The sequence below is a fragment of the Tiliqua scincoides genome, chromosome 2 (assembly GCF_035046505.1).
Source record: "Tiliqua scincoides isolate rTilSci1 chromosome 2, rTilSci1.hap2, whole genome shotgun sequence".
In the NCBI taxonomy this organism is placed as follows: Eukaryota; Metazoa; Chordata; class Lepidosauria; order Squamata; family Scincidae; genus Tiliqua; species Tiliqua scincoides.
In genome coordinates, this window is record NC_089822.1 from 56,437,962 (window position 1) to 56,455,264 (window position 17,303).

The window sequence follows — 17,303 nt, forward strand, 5'->3', positions numbered from 1 at the left end:
ACAAGAAAAGATGCCATCACAGGCAGCACATGGCACATTCTCTCTCTCCCCCTTAACTTAAGGTTGTTCTTTGGATAATTTCACAATTTCAAATATTAGTTTTAATTAAGTATGTTTTGGTACACAAATATCATGGAAAGGTTGCCCTTCCCCTGTTGTTTATTGAAAAATCTCATGCTGCAATCATACACACACCTACTTGGGAAAACGTCACACAGAACTTGATGGGGCTTACTTTTGAGTAGATATGCATAGGTTTGCATCGCAAATCAGTGAAAGTTTGCTCTCGCTCTTCCACAGCATATGGCCAGAATTCAGTTTATTTAAAAATAAATAAATTTAAAGCTGTGTTAAGATTGTTACACAATTTGTTCTCACCAAATTCAGTATAGATGCCTCTCAATTCACTTGTGGGTTACATTCTCGGAAATCAGTGTGTATATAAATACAAGTAAATTACAAATATTTTTCCCATACAAACCTACATCAATGGTGTAGGCTAGGGGAAAAGTAATTAAACACTTATGCTGATGACTGGCAACTGCTGCTTGCCCAACATGGCACAAAGGAGGGTTAAGGAGGGAGACCACTGGGAGTGGAAGTGGCTACTGATGCCAATGGCTGAGAAAGCAATGATGGAAACAGAAGTGACAGTAGGGAAACTGAGAAAGTGGTAAGCAGAAGCTCTATAAATGTATTTTCTTTATTTTTTATCTTCTGGTTTTAGAGAAGACTCCCCATCATGGAAGTTGCCAGTATCCAACAGCAATGATTGTTAGCAGCCAATTTGATTGCATTACAGAGGGTCCCCTCTATCCATAGATCAATATCCATGGATCCATTTATCCTTGGATTCAATTAACCAAGGGGGGTTCCAGAACCAAACCCCCGCAGATACGGAGGCAGGCCAGTTTTCAAAAATTGCCAGTGTAAATGACACTTCCAGTATTAATTTGCAAATCATGCTATTTTGAAAATATGTAAATCAAGGCCACATGATTGAAGAAATACCTATACTTCAATTCCAAGGAAATAATTCAGTAATTTTAGCTTTTTAAATTATGCACGGGACGCCTCTGCAATGAGGAACTGAAGACCTGAGAGCACAAAACATAGTTTTATGCAATGGTGTCAGCAAGCTCAAGTTTTGTCAACAAATACACAAAGTTTGTAATGCAAAGTGCTCCACTATTTTTACAGCATACATTTAACTCAGGACACAATCACATGGTAGTTTCCCATGACTTAGTATGGTGGTCAGACAGGAGCATGGGAAATATTCCCAGAAGGCAGATGGTCTTCTCCAGGGACATCGTGAAACAAAAAGCATCCAACCCGCTTAGACTTGCACTAATTCATGAGTGCAAGAAGGAATTTCAGCAGGATCAGGGTGACAAGCTGCACCTTGCTGAAATTCCCTCATCTACACAATTGTTAGAGGTCCAGGAGCCCTAATGGTGAAAGGTTGGCCACCCCGTCCTAGGGGGTTTTGGGACTTGATTTTCTAAAAACAACAATTTATACAAAATCAATAAATGCAATGTGTAAATTTTACTTTCCTTCCTTTGCCCATGTTCCTGCTGAAAGAGTCCTCCTTGTTGTGGTCCCCAAAACCAAGAATATAGAGGTGTGCTTGCCTGTCCTCCATTGACTGTGATGAATTGTGCTTGGATAGCATGCTAATCGTTTGCATGGTGACCCCAGGGTCGAACTGGGGTAAGGTTATCCTGGGCAACTCCCCAATGAGCACTGGGGAACTCCCTGCTCAGAAGCAGGGAGAGGAGCACAGGTTTTTGAATAGGAATTCTTCTATTAAAGAACATATCAATCGGAGGGGGGGAGCTTCCCTATTAATTCGGATTGATGAATTTCATATTATGTCTGTAGCCAATGTGTTTGTTGTTAGACGGATTTTGCTAAAATTAAGTCAGGGAATAATAACAATTTGTCACCCACTGACATACTGTTTACTAGGTCTTAATTATTCATCCACATTTTATTTATGTAAATGTTTAGACTAAAGCTGCTTGGGGAATATCTAAATAAAACATTTTTTTATAAATTGCAAATGGATCACTTTATGGAATTTTAAAATGCCTTTTGTTTGCTTCCCCAAGTTTTTGTATCTAGACCTCTGTCTCTTTTCCCATTCCCATGACCCTGTATGCTTTTGCCCATGCACCCATGTTGGATTTTTCCTATGGGAATGTGTGTGTTAAATCTTATACTTGTTCCAAAAGGAAATGGTCCCAATTTGGGGGGGGGGGAAAGGGCCCCCTTCAGGGGATCCCTACTCCACAAGTGAAACAAAGGAAATGAAATTATTCCATTCATAACCCATAATAGTTGGGCTTGGCAGAATTCTCCATACGCATCATATAATTATACTAAAATATCCAGCTGCACTGCTTTAGCTGCCACATCACTTGAAGGACCACAAAGTTTACTACCCTCAGGTGAAAACTCCCACCCCTTTCAAATGGCAAGTGCTGATGGGATGCATGCAGACATAGGAAACCTGCCAAAGGACGATTCATGGCACTAGTGCAGATTTTCTTCTACAAATAAACCCCTGGATTGATGTGAACATGTGTTTACAAGTCCCACATGTGCTGAAACTCATGGATGTAATTTCCCACAGAATAACTGCACATCTGGTGCAGGCCTTAGTGCACTAACAGTGGTCAATGCAAGTGATTCTGGGGCTTCTGCACAGGTAGGATCATGCTGTTCTGACCTACCTGCATTCCAAATTAAGGACAAACCTTTGGAACGGAACTACTGTAGTATGTGTCTTAGAGACAAACAGCTCATTCCTAACAAACTTACCAGCACCAATGCAGTCCAGAGGTCAGGGAACAATGCCCCATTGGCACAGCTGCACCAGGGCTGGAAAGGCAGGACTGGCGTGTTAGTGTATGCACTAAAAGTGCCTTCTGAACATTAAGCCTTGTTTTCAGCATTGCCATTCTTAGAAACGGGAACTACTACACAATGATATCATTATGTTTAACAACAACAGATATTTCACATTGCTGGCATTGTACTGTCTGCAATTTGTCAGGGAAATTTTATCATAACCTTACATTGTATCAAGCACAGTTGTTTTACAAATAAATGCCCTTGTGTTGAGGGAATGAAGATGCAGACTTCATTTCTCACAATGAAGATCCCTCTATAGATAGCATACATATACCAGTTATAGTGACCTGAATGAGAAAGCATCATGATGTTATTGTAACACAATTTATGGTGGGGGTTAACAATTGTGACAGCATAATGTCACACAAGATCACAGTAAATGTGTGCAAAACAAGTTTAAAATTGGCGTATTTCTAGAGTGAATCAGTTCTGATATTCAGGTGAGATCTGATGCAACATAGTGGCTAAGAGACTGAGGACCCAATCCTATCCAATTTGCTAGTGCAGATGCAGCCGCAACACAGCTCCATGGTAAGGGAACAAACATTCCCTTAAGGAGGCCTCCTTGGCATGGTTGCATTGAAGCTGGAAAACTGGGTAACATTGGGCAGAGCAATCAGGACTTCCTCTTGTTCAAATTTCACCTCTGTCAAGAACTCACAAGGTAGTAGGCAAGCCACACCTTCTGAGCCTCAGTTTCCCCTAGCTGCAATAGAGGGATAATAGTACTAATTACAGTCATGATGTCTAGTAGTTTAGGAGTTGGATTTAGACCTGGAAGATCCAGGTTCCACACTCAGCCATGAAGCTTCCTGGATAACCCTTGAACCTCTCTCAGCCTAACCTACCTCACAGGGTTGTTGTGAGGATCAAAGGAGGGACAGAACTATATGCACCACTCGGAGCTCCCTGGAGGAAGAGTGGTATAAAAATGTGGATAAATTTACGTTACAGCATTGCTGTCATCTTACGTGGGATCCTTAACAGTGCTTTCTACACTTAACATACTGTACAAAACACTAAGAATTATTACCTGGTATTCTTATATTTGGTAAGTAGAAACTTTGGTTTTGCAACCTCCATTTCTGGACTACAGACACAGATACTGGATTGTAACCCATTTGTCCAGGTCCAAAGTTTGACAGGTGAATAAGTATGTTTTGAACTGCTTGTTTCATTACACTCAACCAGTTGTGTACATACATATTATTATTAACAGTATTTATATACCGATTTTCAACTAAAAGTTCACAAAGCGGTTTACAGAGAAAAATCAAATAACTAAATGGCTCCCTGTCCCAAAAGGGCTCACAATCTAAAAAGATGCAAATGAATACCAGCAGACAGCCACTAGAACAGACAGTGCTGGGGTGAGGTGGGCCAGTTACTCCCCCCCCTGCTAAAAAAAGGTGCACCCACTTGAAAAAGTGCCTCTTACCCAATTAGCAGGGGTTAGCCTATGTGAGCCTACGGACTTATGCACTATTAAGTCCTACCAGGTGTCAGTCTTGTTTATGCAGGGGCATATTTTCACACATCCCGTAGTCCAAGTTGATACCAATCAAAAATCATACCTTTAACCAAGCAAGTAAGATCATTTGCAGAAACAAGATCACACAGGCAGATTACATATGCAGGAGTTCAAAACTTGAGATGGCAGGGTCCATAACTACAGGGTGGCAACAAGGCATATGAAGACTCCAAAATCTAGGCCATGGGTTCAGGAAGTCGGCATTATCCAAAAGCAGAATTAGTACTCCAAACAAAGCTTTGGTGTGAGCAGGCACATACACTGAGAGAATGGCAAGCATATTCCTCATAAATCAACAGAAGTGTTCTAAGGACTAATATGATATGTAAAAAAGAAGTAGATATTTGAATGTCAAAAGCTGACCATGCCTCATTACATAGTTTAGCTCACTGAAGCAATGCCAGGATCTCTTAAAAACAGAGACCAGAAAGACCGAATGGTGTTTTTTTTTTAAATTAAAGGTATGGTTTAACGTGGAGGTTCTCTTTCTAAATATATTGAATACACTGAGTGAAATCAATTCTTTTGGAATCCTTCTTGCCCTTTCAGACTAGTCTAGGAATGGAGTATTATAGGACAATCATAGGCAAGCCTATTCAGAAGAGAGGCACACCGAGTTTAAAGGGACTTATTCCCAGGTAAGCATGTACCAGATTACAGCCTTGGCTTGATTGCTCTGGATTAATCAAGTATATTCTACATATTGACCTGGATTAAGGAATGGCTTAATTCCAAACATAATACCAATCCTTATTATTAATTGACAACAGTGAGTTTGTCCTATATTGGATTGATCTTGCAATAAGTTACTGGAACTTCAAATTCCAGTTGCTTTGCTTTCCCAAAACACAGGTTATTACCCATTTCATTTTGGATATCCTGATATACGCTCACACATAAATGCAGTGCTGTAGACTATCACTTATATATTACGATTCACAAAGTAGAAGAGGAAAATGTGGATTTTTGGCTCCCCATTCGGAGATGGGAACCGCTTTTCTAGAAGACTATATATGATGTACTTACAACACTTAGCAAGCAAGAATCCCTCATCTAATTTCATGAGACTGTACTAAGATATAAGCAATATTTCAGCCACAGGTGCACAGACTCAACATCTTTTGTAATACCTAAAGAACAAGCCGAGGATATAGACTACACTACAACAGCCCTTAGAGCAAGAACACCTTAACACAGGAAGAAGTTGGCTAATCCCATGCTTGTCATCAAAACAGTTCTATTTCATGACAACATGATTTTAGGGCATGACTGAGCATTCTTCAGAAACACAGAGGCACCATGAAATGTATCTTAAGTCAAAAGACTGACAGTGCAATTCTGTCAAATTGCACTGTCAAAACCCTTGACTTCCGACAAAAACCCTTGACTTCCGACGGGCGGACTTCCCTCAAATGAGGAGGCTGGTTAGAAGGAGGTTGAAAGGGAGGGTAAAAAGAGTCCAATCTCTCCAGAGTGCATGGAGGCTGCTTAAAACAACAGTAATAGAGGCCCAGCAGAGGTGTATACCGCAAAGAAAGAAGGGTTCCACTAAATCCAGGAGGGTGCCCGCATGGCTAACCAGCCAAGTTAGAGAGGCTGTGAAGGGCAAGGAAGCTTCCTTCCGTAAATGGAAGTCTTGCCCTAATGAAGAGAATAAAAAGGAACATAAACTGTGGCAAAAGAAATGTAAGAAGGTGATAGGGGAGGCCAAGCGAGACTATGAGGAACGCATGGCCAGCAACATTAAGGGGAATAATAAAAGCTTCTTCAAATATGTTAGAAGCAGGAAACCCGCCAGAGAAGCGGTTGGCCCTCTGGATGGTGAGGGAGGGAAAGGGGAGATAAAAGGAGACTTAGAGATGGCAGAGAAATTAAATGAGTTCTTTGCATCTGTCTTCACGGCAGAAGACCTCGGGCAGATACCGCTGCCCGAACGGCCCCTCCTGACCGAGGAGTTAAGTCAGATAGAGGTTAAAAGAGAAGATGTTTCAGACCTCATTGATAAATTAAAGATCAATAAGTCACCGGGCCCTGATGGCATACACCCAAGGGTTATTAAGGAATTGAAGAATGAAGTTGCAGATCTCTTGACTAAGGTATGCAACTTGTCCCTCAAAACGGCCACGGTACCAGAAGATTGGAGGATAGCAAATGTCACGCCTATTTTTAAAAAGGGAAAGAGGGGGGACCCGGGAAACTATAGGCCGGTCAGCCTAACATCCATACCGGGTAAGATGGTGGAATGCCTCATCAAAGATAGGATCTCAAAACACATAGACGAACAGGCCTTGCTGAGGGAGAGTCAGCATGGCTTCTGTAAGGGTAAGTCTTGCCTCACGAACCTTATAGAATTCTTTGAAAAGGTCAACAGGCATGTGGATGCGGGAGAACCCGTGGACATTATATATCTGGACTTTCAGAAGGCGTTTGACACGGTCCCTCACCAAAGGCTACTGAAAAAGCTCCACAGTCAGGGAATTAGAGGACAGGTCCTCTCGTGGATTGAGAACTGGTTGGAGGCCAGGAGGCAGAGAGTGGGTGTCAATGGGCAATTTTCACAATGGAGAGAGGTGAAAAGCGGTGTGCCCCAAGGATCTGTCCTGGGACCGGTGCTTTTCAACCTCTTCATAAATGACCTGGAGACAGGGTTGAGCAGTGAAGTGGCTAAGTTTGCAGACGACACCAAACTTTTCCGAGTGGTAAAGACCAGAAGTGATTGTGAGGAGCTCCAGAAGGATCTCTCCAGACTGGCAGAATGGGCAGCAAAATGGCAGATGCGCTTCAATGGCAGTAAGTGTAAAGTCATGCACATTGGGGCAAAAAATCAAAACTTTAGATATAGGCTGATGGGTTCTGAGCTGTCTGTGACAGATCAGGAGAGAGATCTTGGGGTGGTGGTGGACAGGTCGATGAAAGTGTCGACCCAATGTGCGGCGGCAGTGAAGAAGGCCAATTCTATGCTTGGGATCATTAGGAAGGGTATTGAGAACAAAACAGCTAATATTATAATGCCGTTGTACAAATCTATGGTAAGGCCACACCTGGAGTATTGTGTCCAGTTCTGGTCGCCGCATCTCAAAAAAGACATAGTGGAAATGGAAAAGGTGCAAAAGAGAGCAACTAAGATGATTACGGGGCTGGGGCACCTTCCTTATGAGGAAAGGCTACGGCGTTTGGGCCTCTTCAGCCTAGAAAAGAGACGCTTGAGGGGGGACATGATTGAGACATACAAAATTATGCAGGGGATGGACAGAGTGGATAGGGAGATGCTCTTTACACTCTCACATAATACCAGAACCAGGGGACATCCACTAAAATTGAGTGTTGGGCGGGTTAGGACAGACAGAAGAAAATATTTCTTTACTCAGCGCGTGGTCGGTCTGTGGAACTCCTTGCCACAGGATGTGGTGCTGGCGTCTAGCCTAGACGCCTTTAAAAGGGGATTGGACGAGTTTCTGGAGGAAAAATCCATTATGGAGTACAAGTGATGATGTGTATGCGCAACCTCCTGATTTTAGGAATGGGTTAAGTCAGAATGCCAGATGTAGGGGAGAGCACCAGGATGAGGTCTCTTGTTATCTGGTGTGCTCCCTGGGGCATTTGGTGGGCCGCTGTGAGATACAGGAAGCTGGACTAGATGGGCCTATGGCCTGATCCAGTGGGGCTGTTCTTATGTTCTTATGTTCTTATGTGTTTATCTGAAAGCAAATCCTATTGTGTTCATTGTGGCCGATCCTCAGAAAAAAAATTGCAGCTTCAGTTAATGAACACAGATTGTATGATTTTGCCATGAATACAGTAGACCTCAAACCATGGTTGATAAATCTGTTGCATGCCTATGATGACAACAGTTCTCAATTGCAGTGTGAAACTAGTGGTGGGGGGGGGGGGAGAAGAGAAAAGCCAACATATCAAATTAAATAATGCAAAAATTGGCAATTTGATTTAAATTATCCACCCCGTTTCACTGGTTCAGGGCAGATTATAGCTATTTTATGCCTTTTAGGACAACTGCTCATAAATACGCACATTACCAAAAAGGTAAGGTAGGTGAACTCTGTTTTTAGGGAACAATTCCTGAGGGGCTTGGAGGCATACAAAGCCCAGTTCCATAAGGGACCTGTGGCCATGATTTCTTGCAGATAAATCCTTACATTTATAAAACTGGTTTTAAAACTGTACCATGTGAAAAACCATTGATTTCAGGTCCTTCCCATTTGTCTTCGTGTTTCTGAGCATTTACGAAGCACATGTCTGAAGTGCCTTCAGACCCCTCAGTACTACTAGCAGGCTAGTTGCAAGGTTAGTTCACCTTCAGTTTACCCCATGCCAACTGCTTATTTCTTACAGCACAAACACAGATGTCTCATGATCGCAGCAGTAGACACATTCAAAGTATTCAGTTACCTTTTCTGACTGAAAAGGATATTATCTGACTTGAGCAAAGACTGTTCTGCTAATTCTCTCCAACAGGTGTGAATTCAGATAGTTTGCCCACTCTCTCAGATTATGACATTGTACAAAGAGGAGCACTGGAGTGGAAGCATAAGTTCAGGTTTTAATCTTTAACCACATTTCCTGGCCCAGTTTCAATTTGAGTGATTCCTTTGTTCAGCTTTATGGGTCTGTCTGAGCTTGAAAGCTCAAATCTGAAACATGAAATTTTCATGTTACAATTTAATTTCATTGACACAGAATAACCTTTAGTTTATATACAAGATAAAAACAGCCACTCAAAGTGTTTGTCTATTCCCATAAACAGCACATTCCATCATACTAAACATACTTGTGCTAGTGGACCCGGTTTTAAGCCATTTCTGCCCGACGTTGCATATACACAACAGGGATCAAATGTGTAAACCTTTGGGCTGGGAAGAAATGAGTTTTTAATATGGCATACCATTATTTTCAGAGTTTTGTATATTCTTATTCTGTAACCCTTGCCTCTGTATTGACTTTCCATGCTCTGTTGTCTTCCCCTCTTGGAAAAATTTAGATTACAAGCTCACTGGGGCAAAGATCTGTCTTTTCGCTTTTTACTTGCCCTTTGTAAAGTGCAATGAATATCTTCACTGACCAGTCTATGTTAACTTTGTTCCATATATGTAATTTCCCCTATGTTTCATGAGAGTATCAATTCAAACCTTAACAGTCTATTAAAGGTCATAGCGGAATTAGCCTTTGTGTTTGTCTTCCCTCTTGGAGTTAATCTCAAATCGGCTAAGATTTACAGTCTTTTTCTCCAGAATCAAGGAATAAATGAGTATTCTTAGCTTCTTCCCTCCTGTCCATCATTTAGATAACCTCTGCCCTGCTATCACCCCAAACATGAGTCATTTCTGCCAATAACTACCCCCACTCCCACTGCAAACATGATAGAAGTCCACGCATAGCACAGGTAACGAGAACTCAAATTACAGTAGTTCACAAGCATTTCGGCAACCTTATCTTCTGTTAAAGTAAAATAGAGCTCTTTTCAGACAACCACTGAATGCACAAGTTGGACCTCAGTATCTGTGGGGAGCCATTCCTAGATCCCCACAAATTCCGAACCTGCAGAAACCAAGATGCATGGGGGGGTCACAGAGGACCCCCAGACGTGACTGGAAATGCCTTCTGGTTGCACATGGAAGTGTTCGGAGGCATGGGGAGGCCGTGCGCAGCCCCCCCACATCTCAGAGCACATCCAGATGCAACCAGAAGGCACTTCTGGAAGTTCTTTGTGGGCCCCTTCCTGCAGGTTCCAAACCTGCAGATAAGGAGGACCCACCTGTACATACAATGCGTGAAACAGAAAGTGCGCTGTTAACTCTCAACGCCTATTCATTCAGTTGTCCGCCCCAGATCATACAGAGAGCCTACACATGCACAAAACCGTGTGCATGTAGGTATACAGACAGTAAGACAAATGTGAAGTTTAGGCATGCTCCCAGCTCTCTCTCTATCTCTCTATCTCTCTTTCTCTCTCTCTCTTCCACTTCATCTGAAAAGGCAACTCTATACAGATCACGTGTGATGGACTCATACCTCTGAAGCCTTTCGACAGAGTTGCTTCTGCTCAGTTTTAGATTAGCAGTGGTGAGAAAGCACAAACTGGCTTGCCTGACTTAAAAGGAGGCCCAAACCTGAAAAATAACAAAGAAATAAAAAAGGTATGCTTGTTAACTGCTGGCAAAGAAGAAAAGCCATTTGTTGCCTCTCCATTTTAACTCACCAGGAGTTAAAATGCATTTTAGCTTCTACCATGAAATGCGATTTTGTGTTAGTTGACTCTAGTTATTTCCCAGTTTTTAATGCAGATTTTTACCCTTGTTCATTAATGATGCTACAGCTCCATTACAGCAGTACTGCAAGACGCAGAGCGGTTTAAAGTCAGCCAAGTGAAGCCCTATATTATATGTTCTATTGGGTTTTGTCTGCATGTTTAAGAAGTGGGAAGTCTACGTGGTTCCCATTGCTCAACTCTACCAAATCTTTGAAAACAGATGGAAGCATTCTCTGGTACATACCTAGTTAAATGGCTTTTAAAAACCTCTGGTGCCATTTCAGCTCTTAAGCAGCTGCTTCTGTGAATCATAAAACCATTTTCAAAATACAGCATGTGCACATGGAGAGGGGAGGCGAGCACATGCTCTGCTCTGGTTTTATCAAGGAGTGTTTGCTCAAATTACTTGACAAATATTCCAGCTATGCACATATGTGAGCCCATCTCTCTCTCTCCTATGAATTCATGTTGTTTTACCACCCAGAAAAGCTAGCAAGTAAAAATGTTGTTCTAAATCATGAAGGCTACAGTTCCGCACATGAACCCACCACTGGCAGGAATGAACATGTATTAGAGATTCCAATTAAACTGAGATTTTTCTTTTTGTCTTATCCAATTCTATAAATTGTAAATTTTATAATATGGTAAATTTTTGTGTGATGGGTACATTGAAAACAGGCAATTCTCACCAAGAAATGAATACAGAAAATATAGTTTCTACTTTAATATACTTTTTCATTAAATTTCCTCAGAGAGCATCATAATGCTCCAATACATTGCAGAAAGTATTCTGAATAAGTAAGTTTCTGATAAAGAACTTATTTTACTGTCATTGCTTGGGGTACCCAAGAGCATTTTGAATTAATCTACTGTTGCCTATGGAGGTTTGGAGCTCAAGCCTCCTTCCACTAAATTCAATGTGAATTTTACTGTAAAAAGCAGTAAATAACCAGTTGTGTTGGGGGCTATAAACAGATTCTTATTATTTTCTACAGTGCTATTGAGCCAATTATTCCAGCAGAATGCAGAAACAAAATGGATTATGGTCAACCATTAGGAATGGCTTTTGTTTTCTATACGGTTTATGAAAGAGTAATATAAGTCAAAGTATATAAGAGAGGTTATCTTCATATTTTACAACAAGATGAACAACCCATAGGCCAGCTCCAGAAACTCACTGCCCAGCAATTAATGGCTTTGATAGATAATGCTGGAGCAGCAAATCGGCACTGGTCAATAGTGGTGTCACCCCCCTGTGAGCATAACCCACTGTACACCCCTGCACCCCGTAGCGATGCCACTGGTTGATTCCCCTCAACACCAAGTCACACAAACTCCTACATTGTGCTCTGGATAGAAGATAAATTTGAGGCCAGATAATAAAGTTTTCAAGCAGAATTGAACCCTGCTCCATATGTACAGAACCATAAATGGGTTGCATTAACTTTTGTAAGTTTGAGGGTAGTTTAAAGGTGAACACTGGCCACTACTACAGAAGTTCAAGAAGAACAAGTAGGGGCCACAACAAAATGTTATGTACTTATATCGTACTGAGTAAGTCCCACTGGGCTCCGTGGAGCTTACTTCAGAGAAAAATATGCTTGGTATCATACCAGTAGGTTAGCTGGAAGTTGTTGTTTTTAATCATTGAACAGCCATTTTCCCACACGGTGTGGTTTGTCTCTTGCCAGTTCTCATTGTTTATCTGCCTCTCTCTTTCTTTTATACTCAGACTTCTATTGCCCTTCAAAATGCATGCTTGTACTCATGCCAAAAAGAAAGGATCCTAGAATTTTTCTCCACACAATGAGAGGAAGTTTCAAGGCAAAAACTGAATGTTTCTACAGACAGTGAAACCTCTCAAGGGATCCAAACCTTTCCCTTTAACACTCAAAGAGAAGCAAACAGAAAACACGTCGTAACTAAACAGAGTAAGTAAGTCATACTTGTGTGGTCAACCCGCATGATTTTCGGGGGCTTATTAGCCTCCTTTGGATTTTGTTTTTTTCTGGCTCAGTTGGTAGAGCTGCCACCTTGTATGCCTGAAGATCTGAGGCTGCCAGTTCAAAACAACCGGAAGTATCCAAGAACTGACGACACGCTGATAACTGACGATAAGCTGACCCTCAATGGCAGAGAGGAGTTGCCCTCAAGTGGAGCGTGGGAGGCGAAGGGCCAGAGAGAGGCCAGACCGGGAAGGAATCCAGCTGGAAGGAGGAGTTCTATGAAAGACTAGAACTATTTAATTGTAAAAATCCCTACGGGGGTTTAGAACAGCCTGCCTATGTAAATCGTGTTGGATCAAAGTCTGAGGAGAAATCTGACGACCAAAGAAAGGCGGTATATAAATACCTGTATAAATATAAATAAAGAAACCTCTGGCCATGAGTACCCAGAAGGCATCATCTTCTTAAGGGGCGGCCCTGTTTGGGTGCAAAACTATCATATAAGGTGGCTGACTTCAGAAGTAGATGGAATGATGGAAGCCTAGATGGGCACAAACCCTGACAGCTGCTGGGAAGCAAAACAGAGAAGATACAAGTGTACATGTCTGCATAAACAATTGGGACAGTTTCTGAAATACCCTAGGGGTTTCACACAAAATTAAAAAAAAACAAAACATCACCTTGAAAAACAAATGTTTCTTTTAAAAGGCAATTGCATGCCTTTTTATACATTAAAATCATTGTTCTGCACCAATTATTCAACTATGCAATTTCATGCGAAGCTTGTGTTTACTGATCCTAGAGGCTTTTTTGCCATTACCATTCAATCTCACCTTGGGAGAGCTGCTCTTCAGAATTTTAAATGTGAACTACCACTGAGGACCTTGAACAATAAATAAAGAATGTTTTTGTTTGTTCTCAAATATATGGTCATCAGCTCGAACCATGACGCATACATCCCCTGGTAAAGCAAGGTAATTTCTCTTCTACTGTATTTCTACCTAGTGGATACTTGAAAAATCCCTGGTTTCTGGCTCAGTTTGTCCTGCATGTTTTAAGCTTTATTTTGTGAGGTTTGAAAATGAGATGACTCCCTTTCTCCCTATGGTTTGCCTTACCAAACTCACTCCAGGGCCAGCAACAAAATTTCATTTTCATCCAAGTATCAGAAAGGATTCAGGCCCAGCTTCCCAAGACATCCACTTACATTTTGCATATGTGTTTAATATATTTATATCTCACTCTTGTGCTCATAGAAACTTTGGAGCAGCTTAAGACAATAAAAATACAATAGGATCATTACAAAAACAAAAAGCAAATTAGAAGCAATGAAATCTTACATATTAGTCAATACAATATCCATTACAAACCACTGTAGTTTCATTGACTCCGGTTTCCACTGACACAGATACACGCAAAGCTACTTTTCTGGAGGGAGTCCCTTCTTTATTGCTAGGACATAGCAGGAAATGCAAAGTTGAATTCAGAAATGGTAAATAGTATTTTTTTTCCCCAAGACAGGAAATAAATGGCAAAGAGCACTATTGTTATACAGGATTAGCAACCCGTTATATAAATGTCTTCTACTAATCTTAACAAACAGCAGGAATCCAGGCCAAGTGTGCTTTATCCATTGCCTGTTACTTTACGATTACTTTTTTCCAATTTCGTTACCCAACAAAAAGAGATTATGGAAGACACTGTACATAGCGAATCCAGATTTGAGACACACTTTGACAAAGAAAATGAGTGAAACTACAATAAAATGTCAGCATCCATAGGAAAAAGAGCATGTGAGCACTGACTACATAGATATATCTCCCAGCATTATGAAGCACACAGCTTAGACCAGAATCCAAAACTGCTTTGATGAATGCAGCCTCTTCCACATGTACAAGAGGATGCATCAGAGGCCAACTCCTAAATACAACCCCTACATGGCACAATGAAGGAAGGGATGATCCAATAATTCTCCTCAGACTTAAGAGTAATTTCTTAACTGGTGGCAGGGAAAGGTGGATTGCATTCAGAATTTGTTCTTCAGAAGCTTCACCTCACTCACAAAGCTCACTGCGTGACCCACTCAATCACAAACCATAACATTTTAGAAACATTTCTCTATAAATTCATGCATTATGGGTGTGTGTACACATAAGTCAGAGTGAAGATGGTGTAGTGCTTTGGAAGTTCGACTTAGACCTGGAAGATCCAGGTTGAAATCCCTGCTCAGCCAAAAAACTTCCCAAGTGACCTTTGGTCAGTCACTATTTCCCAGCCTAACCTGCCTCATAGGGTTGTAGTGAGGACAAAAAGAGGGGATAAACTATGTACACCACCCTGAGCTCCTTGGAGGGAGAGCGGTATAAAAATGTGAAAAAACCACAGACAGTGAGCCTGAGGAACCAGGAATGGGAGAAGAAGGCAACCAGAAAATACTTTCATTCTAAACAGCCTAGTGCTAAAAGTAAAAGGGCACAATCCTATCCTGCGCTGGAACAGGCAAGCCAAGAAGAAGTATCCAGCGCAGAATAGGGGTCATAAGCAGCTCAGTCAGAGGCAAGGGGAAACATTTACCCTTACCTCCGGGTAAGGACTACTGGCCCCTATGGGTCTCCTCAGGCTTGCACCACCTCTTGAGGTGGCACAAGTATGAGGTGAGCGGAGCGGCTTGAAGCCTCTCCAATCTCCCTGGGAACGGGGGTTGGGATCCGGCAGAACAGCCTGCCCCCAGGGCTGCCTACCACTTACCCTCCCCCCACCCAGGAACACCTTCCTCCATGCCTCCCCCACCTACCTTTCCTCCTTGTGTTGGCCCAGCTGGGCTGACACAAGCCAGAGAGGGGAAGTCGACGCGGAGGCTTGTGTTGGGTCTCCGCATGCCAGAGTTTCTCTGAGCACTGGCCCAGCTTCCTCCTGGGCCGGATAGTGAAGGGCAGGATAGTGCCCAAAGTCTCACATCATGCCATATATTGCTCACATGGAGTTCTTTGGAGATGCTGCAGAAATTCCATTCCTATATCTCGTTAAGCTTTCAAAAATAACATGGGTCAGCTCACATCTTATGGATGATAGACTCATGTGAAGTCAAGTATACCCACATGGCACACTTGTCAGCATGGCACACTTGTCAGCCAATATAAACAAGCATGGTAAGCACAAGTTAATGGCAAAAGTTAGCCTTGCTATAATTTTGACAAAGGTGACAACCCTTGGCAACTGGCGAACATTTCACTCACTTACATAAAATCAAACAAAAATCATGCAAAATGCCCATAATATGCATTGATTTGGAGTTTTGGTCATGTGGTTGCCTATCAATGTCACTTCTTAAGCACCTTTCTAGCATTGATTATGCTGGAATTCAATGACCCATATACCATTAAGGGTATTCAAACTATTTTAGAGCTGTTAACCAAAATAAACATCCCTTGTTTACACTGGCAGAAATACTCATGGAGTTATAGATACAGCCCTTGTAGATTACTCCCAGTACACAATGGTCTGATATAAATGCTGGGCTGCCATTGGGCTATTCTATTTGGGCTCAAATCTTTTCACATGGTCATTTTAGCAGTACAGAGATATCCACGGCTCATAATTACCCAAGGACACACTTCAACAGCCCTTGCTTAGAGAGCAGATTTGATTGGGCCAAGTTAAGATGCTATAATCCTAGAAAAACCAATCATGCAATCAAGCTTCAAATCAATTAAAATTAAATGGGATGGCACTCAAAATTCATCTACCCAATTACTGTACATGAAACACTGGCCACTAAGATTTGTCAAAGTATTCATACAAAATTTAGTTAGATATTATCATGCACACACCCAACTGTTAAGCGCTTCTGTCAGTGTACCTGCTGGAGTAAGCTAACCATAATGTTGTCATGATGCTGCTGACATAAGCTGGCATGATGTTGTCATTTGTGCTAATGCTTTAGCACAGTGGTCAATAAACCCCAGTTACTTGCTGAAGCTGCAGTTTTCAGATCAGGTCAAAATAGCCCAGGTGCAAGTTTATGCATCTGTTAAAGGCAATGAAAAAGTTGAAATTTGATTCAGAAAGCCCTCATTCATTTCAGCAGTGCCGAAGAGCCACAAATTAATTTGGAGTCCAGTCCTGTGCCCACTCATGTACACGCTTCACTTGGCATAAAATTATTCAAGGTTGGCATTACAGCCTCATCTTTTCTGTATCAGATGACAGATAAGGCTGATGGCTTCTGCCTCTGCTATCATCAGAGCACCGATGAAGCTCAGAAACTCAGTAAGCAGTTCTATTTTAAAGACAACGTTCTCCGCATTTGCAATAGTACAACAGAAAGGTATCCTTTAATCAGATTCAGTGATGGTGTTCCCAGTCACTAGAATACTGTGATTAAACTAAGCTAGGAATGAGGAAATCCCCAGTTTGAATCTCTAATTGTAAAGGTACAATTAGGTACCTTTAGCAAGTCATCCCCAGTCCCTGGGGCTGTTCAACCTGTAGGTCAACCTGTAGGTCATGACCTCAATCCAGTAATGGTACTGCCTCATCAAAACCGAGTTCTTGATATGATCCGGTACATCCACATCTTGGTGTCTTCCCCTGCAGCTCCCAAGGCTGGCCTTGCTTAGACTGCTACCTTATAGGGTTG

General features: G+C 41.8%; 1 protein-coding gene across 2 annotated transcripts in view; it reads right to left on the reverse strand.

The window, feature by feature from the left end:
• The window catches only part of MARCHF3 (membrane associated ring-CH-type finger 3), a 141,132-nt gene that overhangs the window by 117,759 nt on the left and 6,070 nt on the right, over positions 1 to 17,303 (reverse strand). Inside the window, exon 2 of one of the 2 annotated variants that reach the window (XM_066616722.1) lies at positions 10,481 to 10,578. The exons of the other annotated variant lie outside the window; for it this stretch is intronic. The gene's annotated coding sequence lies outside the window, so the exon portion shown is untranslated. The remainder of the gene's footprint in view (positions 1 to 10,480; positions 10,579 to 17,303) is intronic. 2 annotated transcript variants of the gene reach the window in all.